Genomic DNA, 7,132 nt, shown 5'->3' on the forward strand with positions numbered 1-7,132 from the left:
GACAGACAGTGAGTGTGAAAGTGAGAAATCACCCCATGGGGAGGAATGACCATGCCACCATCCTCCCTTCTTCGTTCTCCTCCTAGGATTTTGGGCAAGCATGCACATGTGCCTGGCATGAGTTTCAAGCCGCCAGGTGTGGGATTTGAACTGCAGTCAGCCATGTGGGAGTTCAGCACCTTAACCACCACAGTACCTGCTAATGTTAACGTTTTACATACTATGGTACAATGATCCAAACCAAGAAATTATTAGCTTGTCGGGAAAGTCACGACATATTTTTCTACGCAAAAATGCATCATGACTTTCCTGACGACCCAATCACATTGGCACAGTTACTACTAACTGACTAAACTACAGGCTTTGAATTTCTCCAGCGTTCCCACGAGTGTCTTTTTTCTGTTCCAGGATCTGATCTAAGTACCACAGAGCATTTAATCATCATGTTTCCTTGGTTTCTTCCAATCTGTGACTGTTCCCCAGTCTTTCATGACCTTGACACTTTGGAAAGGTACTGCTCAGTAATTTTGTAGACTGTAACTTGATTTTGAGATGATTGCCATAAAATTATGCACCGTTGGCAAGAATACCGCAGAAATTATTTTTTTTTTTCAGTGTATCGTATCCAGGGATTCATGATCTCAATATGTCTTATTACAGATTTTATTAACCTTTACCCTTGGTTAAAGCGGTGTCTCCTGGGTTTCTACACTCTAAAGTTACTGTCTTTTACCTTGTATTAATAAACACATGCACTACTATGCAAATCCTCTGTTTCTCTTTAAACTTGGGTACATTACTTTTAGCCTCCAGGGGTGGATCTTACATGCAAGAAGATGGTGGATGGGAGAACTGTTAATAGATGAATCAGTGGGGGCAAGATGGTGATAAAGTGATACAACATGATGCTGTGGAGGCTGACCCATCTGAGAAGGTTCCAGGTTTGTATCCTGAGACCTTCCTGGGCACACATGTACCCATGATCTAGGGCTGGCTGAAGATGGGGATGGATTGTGGCATCAAGACTCTGTTGGTGGTGCTGCCTTTCTCTGTCTCTTTCGCTTATGAAAGAAATAAATAGACTTAAATAGATTGTTTAGTTGCGCTGACCCCATAGCCTAGTGGTTAAGAGAAATCGGATCCTACATGATCAACTGTGATTCAAATCCTGGCCCTCGTGGCTTGAGCAACATGCTGGGCATGTGTGTGTGCATTCTCCAAATCCTGGAAGGATGAAGCAATGGATAAAGGGTATGTTTCTCCTTCTCTCTCTCCCTCTCTTTCTGTCTCTTTGTCTCTTTCTGGTGAATGCACATGTCCTAACAACAAGAAAAGGCTTAGTGTCCTTCTGATAACATTTTTAGAATATGAGTTCTTTTTAAAATTTATTTTGAATTTTTAAACTTTATTCATCATTATTATTATTTTCCAGTTTGATCAGAGAGAGAGAGGGAAAGTGAGAATGCAAGCTACCAGGTCGAAGATTTGAACTATGGCTGGCCATGTGGGAGTTCAGTGCCTTTAACCACCATGCCACCTGCTGGCCCCTAGAATATGAGTTCTTTAAGTAGTTAGTAGTAGTAGTTAGGGAGCATTTCACTTTATCATTCCATTGTACTTGTTGCCAGTTTACAGATTTTTAGATGACTAGTTTATTTTCTATTATATATAGAGGTTCAGAGTACCCTTGTACACACATCTTTGCACACATCTCTGTATTTTCTGAGGATAGTATTTTTTTTTTCTTTTTTTCTTTTTTTTACAATACAAACACTTCACTCAACTTTGCAGATCATCCTCTTGGGCCAAGCTGTCATCCCAGACATCCAGGACCCGGCACAAAATTCAGCACAGCCTCTGAACTTCTCTTTTGGACTCTAAGAGAGTCGAGCATGTCGCCCTCACGCACGGGGCCTTTCACATTACGGATAATGGAGTGGCTGATGTCATCCATAAATTCCATGCGCACCTGCGTGCACTGTCCCTGAGAGCCAGTCCTGCCCAGCACTTTGGTGCCCCTGGCCAACTCGATGAGCTGCACACAACTCGTGTCCATGATGGCGGCATGGCGGCGGCCGTCGGGCGGAGCTAGGATAGTTTTCTTTAATTCAATTACTGGTTCAAAAGGTTTGCACATTTCAAAAACATTTGATACACTTTGTAAACTCCCTTGGTGTAGCCAAAGATGGGAGTGAGTGACAAATCCTCCCATTCATTCTATTTCTAGCAGGGTTTTACATCAGTATTTTCAGCATTCTTGTTCATGGTATAATCATGTAACAATAATTTTATTCTCATAAAACCAACTCTCCATTTTTAGAACCAGTGATTTCTTTTGAAAACACAGGCCACTGTAGACACCAGCCTGTGGAGGGCTGGGGGGTAGGGGAGGAGGCTCAGCTCGGTCTGAAGTCAGTATCAGTGTGTGTTCTCTGAAAGAGCACAGGCTACGTTCCATGGGTTCCCATTGTGTGGGATGCTCTGGTGATCCTCAGCATTTGGAGGTATCAGACTTATCTGGAAGGCTTATTAAAATATAGACTTCTGAATTAAAATCCATATCTAAAGATAAGAAGCATTGAGGGAAGTTCTGAGCGATCTGTTTGTTTCTTTTTTCTTTCTTTTTTTAAAAGGTTTTTGCTATAGGGTGTGTGTGCTCTCTGGAGAGAGATGGAGGGGGAGTGAGAAATCACCCCACCAGGGGGATAGTCATGCTGCAGTCCTCTCTTTCATCTTTCTCTTACGACTTTGGGTGCACATACACATGCTTGTCATAATTTTCAGGCTGCTGGGTCTAGGACTTGAACTATGGTGAGCCACATGGGAGTCCAGCACCTCAACCACCATGCCACCTCCTAGCCCCTGTTTCCTTATTTATAAAGTGTATTTATTTCTTTCATAAGAGTGAAAAAGAATGAGAGACAAAGAAAGCACCCTCATCCAGATCCCACATTTGATTCCCCCTAAACCTCCCAGCCATCAGGGTCATGGGCATGCATGACTGGTGTGTACAGGTCAGCTGAGGAACTGAACTTGTGATCTTCCATATGGATTCAGGTTTGTCTGAGCAGCTCATTACTGCTGAGCCACTGGCCCATATTATTTCTTAAATTAATTTTTTGGTATTAATATGACAGTTATTATAATGTGATTTTTAAAATCCATGAATATGGTATGCAATAGTTAAATTAGGATAATCAGTATACCAATCATCTCTATTATTTTGCATACTATGTACATTAAACTGTCATTAGCCACATTCTCCCCACTATATTTTATTTATCGGTGTATTTTATTTGTAGAGAGATTTTTGCTATAGGACGTGTGTGCTCATTGGAGAGACAGAGAGACAGAAAGTGAGAAATCAGCCCCCACAGGGGATGGCCACACCGCAATCCCTTCTCCTTCATTCTTCTCTTGGGATCTTGGAATCTCACACACACACATGTGCCCGGCATGAGTTTAAACCACCGGGTCCGGGAATTGTGCAGTCGATTATGTGGGAGTCCAGCGACATAGCCATTACGCCAACTGCTGGTCCTGTGTTTTTAACAGCCTCCTCAGGGATGTCAAGAGGAGGTGGTCCATATGGCCATACTTTAAAAAGACCACTTTGGACTCTTTGTAGCATGAAGAGATTATTCTCATAAGGATTTAAGAGGAATAAACTGGGCATATGAATTGGTCTCCTAATTTTCACCATGTGCTAAAGCAGGCTTTTCTTTTTACTCCCTCTCTTTTTTTCTTTTTCATCCAGGCTTGTTAGTAGAAAGCATACTTCTTCAAAATAAAAACTCTTTCTTTCTTTCTTCTTTTTTTTTTTTTTGGAGAAGTTTTTGCTATAGGGTGCGTGTGCTCGCCAGAAAGACAGAGAGAGACAGAGAGAAAGCGAGAAATCACCTCCCAGGGGGAATGGCCACGCTGCAATCCCTTCTCCTCCATTCTCCTCTCGGGATCTTGGGCACGCACGCACATGCACCTGGCATGAGTTTAAGCCACCTGGTTCGGGACTCAAACTGAGGTGGACTACATGGAAGTCCAGTGACACAGCCATTATGCTAACTGCTGGTCCCGAGAAACACTTTCTTTATAAGTAAGTGATCATGCCTTCCCAGCATGTTCTCTCTCTCCAGCCTTAGTGACAGTCTCCTCCTCTGGCTGCCTCTCCTGGTACCCAGTATGTCACAGTACAGAATATACCCATCATCCCTTCATGTCTACAATGTCACTGGATCTCTCAGCAGCCTTTCTACAAAAGGAGAGCTGGTATTTGGAGCCATTGCGTCTGTAAAGATTAGGGAACAGGCTTAGAGAGGTAAAGTAATGATATAATTATATTCATTGAGTCTCTGTTGTGTCCCAGTACCCCTGCAGAGTGGAAATTAATATCCTTAGGCCCAAAGAGCTGAAGGGAGGGACCTAAATGAGCTGGTAGGAAACAGATCTGAAGTTGACAGCCTAGCCTGGTTTGGACCAGGTTCTCATCATTGTTCGTCAAGCCCACTGCTCCCTAGTGGTAGAGCTGGGATGAGAACAAAGCAGTTCTGGCCCTTGGCCAGTACAGCAGCCCTGAACCACAGCAGGTGGTTGTGGTTAGTTAACATGATCCTAGTGCATGTGTGTCATTGGAGTGGGGGAAATGATACATGGAGTTCTGGGGTCTTGCTTCTTGGTCTAGTGAATTTCTGCCGAACCACACTGTTCAGGTGTATTTACGTATAGTCTAGTATGTGTATGTGGTGGAGCCGGTGGTCAGGCACTGCTGTGAGATACTGGAGCCACATCGGAGGCCTGGGTTTAGATCCGGGGTTGACTTGCACATACTGAGCATGCCCACAGGTGCTTGTGATCCTGGCTGGCTGGGAGGTGGGGAGAGGATCCTGATATGGCGAGACCCTGCTGAGGGTACCTATCTCTCTGTCTCTCTCAATAAACAAACAAATACATAAACTTAAAAAACAACAACAAAAAAAGTCTGTGTATGTAGTAGGAAAGGGGACCAGGACACATGTGGTCCCTTGGCTCCTATAGTGTCTTGGTCTCCCAACCTAGCACTAACTAAGCTGGGGAAAATCTACACCGAAACATCATCTTTCTGGAAGTTGTTCATGTATCGTGTCTGAATGGGCTGTTGAGACAGGGCTTAGGGAAGGACAAGAACCTGCATGAATGATACGGAAAGTGGCCTTATCTGCCCTGAATTTCCAGGCTGTGAAATATTGATAGTTATTTGTGTAGACATGATAGATTTTAAGATAGAATATTTAAACATTACTTGGTATTAAGTTGTAGTTCTGCTCTTATCACACTTTGTAGAGAAGCTGGAGCGTGATCTCGTTCATAGAGATTAGTAGGTTTAGCTCCTTAAAAGAAACTAGCTCTTTCAAGTGATGGGTTTGATGTGTTGTGTGCAAGGATCATTTTAGTACGAGTTGCTACTGAACTATGCATTTGGGAGCAGAGTGGGATGTATAGTGTAATTACTTCATGTAAGGCAAGTTTATCACTTCTGTTTTCTCATGGTGAAGATTAAGTATATAGTATAAGTGTAACATATAAACCCATAAAAACCCTTTTCATTAGTGTACCTAGAGCAGCAGGTTCTTTTTTTTTGAGAGGTTTTATGCTATAGGGTGCGTGCGCTCGCCAGACAGACAGAGACATAGAGACAGAAAGCGAGAAATCACCCCCCAGAGGGGATGGTCACGCCGCAATCCCTTCTCCTTCATTCTCCTCTCGGGATCTTGGGCATGCACGCACACACGCCCGGCTTGAGTTTTAAGTCACCGGATCCAGGACGTCAACTGTGGTCGACTACGTGGGAGTCCAACGACATAGCCATTATGCTAACTGCTGGTTCCCGAGCAGCAGGTTCTTAAAATGGCTGTTTTTCTGGATTCAGAGTGGAGGGAAGAAAGCAATGGATTTCTTTGAGATGATTCCTTAACTTCTCTTTTGCTCTCTCTTCCTTGTTTCCCTCCTCTCTCTCTCTCTCTCCCTCTCTCTCTATCTCTCTCTCTCTCTCTCTCGTTTCCCTTCTCTCTCCCCCTCCCCCCTCCCTCCCCCCTCTCTTTCGTTCTCTGTAGGGAATGGCTGAATCTGAGCTAAACAGTGGTGACCTTTAAAGACGAGTGAAGGCACAGACCCACTCTCCTGGACTAATGCTGCACAGCAGGCAGAGGTTAAAGGATACTGTGTTTCAGCCAGAGAAGGCCAGGGGAGGCTTGTTTAGAACTACAAGGACTGCAAGACCTCCACAGCTGCAGTTGATAATAGAAAACACCTGGCTTTACCTCTCCCCTCTACTCCCCTTCCGTCATTCCATAAAAGAATAAACCTGGGGGGACTAGCAGTTAGTATAATGGCTATGTCGCTGGACTCCCATCTCCCTTCCCCTCCATTCTCCTCTCAGGATCTTGGGCACACACGCACACGCACCTGGTGTGAGTTTTAAGCCACCGGGCCCGGGACGCGAACCGCAGTCGACTACATGGGAGTCCAGCAACATAGCCATTATGCTAACTGCTGGTCCTCATAAAAGGCTTTTTTCTATTTCCCTTTTTGCAATCCAAGAGAGCTTGTGTCCTTCCTGTCACCACATCTACACGGTGGTCGACATGTCCATTACATCTCCTTTGCCTTATCTCCCTTCCCTTTTTTTCAAAAAGAATGATTTATTTCATTTTACTTATTTGGTTGTCGGAAAAGTCATGACATATATTTCTATTTTTCTATGCAAAAATGTGTCTTGACTTTTCTGATAACCCATTATTATTATTAATTTGCTATAGGGCATGTGTGCTTACCAGAGAGAGAGACAGAGACAGAGAAAGAGAGAGAGAAAGCAAGTCCCCAGGTCTGGGGTTTGAACTGCAGTCAGTCCATTTGGGAGTCTGGTGGCTTCACTACACCACCTGCCCCCCTCCCCCCATTACTTTTGGTACATGCTTTTCTCCGTAGGCAAACCCTTGGTTTTGTGCATTGTTCCACCTTCTTTTGCCTTCCAAGGACATTGTTCCCTCAGGTTTTCTGTATCATAGTATTTTCCCATCTGCTGATCATTCCCATTAGTACATATATTTGTTATATCACCCATTTTAAGATTGAATCAAAGCTTTCGCCTATATCTTTC

The 7,132-nt window shown here is 43.9% G+C and overlaps 1 pseudogene; it reads right to left on the reverse strand.

Annotated features, from left to right (window-relative positions):
- Window positions 1-1,845: 1,845 nt before the first annotated feature.
- On the reverse strand, window positions 1,846-2,056 carry LOC102475801 (40S ribosomal protein S28 pseudogene; annotated as a pseudogene).
- Window positions 2,057-7,132: the final 5,076 nt, after the last annotated feature.

This window comes from Tupaia chinensis, unplaced genomic scaffold (genome assembly GCF_000334495.1).
Source record: "Tupaia chinensis unplaced genomic scaffold, TupChi_1.0 Scaffold145396_1, whole genome shotgun sequence".
Classification (NCBI taxonomy): Eukaryota; Metazoa; Chordata; class Mammalia; order Scandentia; family Tupaiidae; genus Tupaia; species Tupaia belangeri.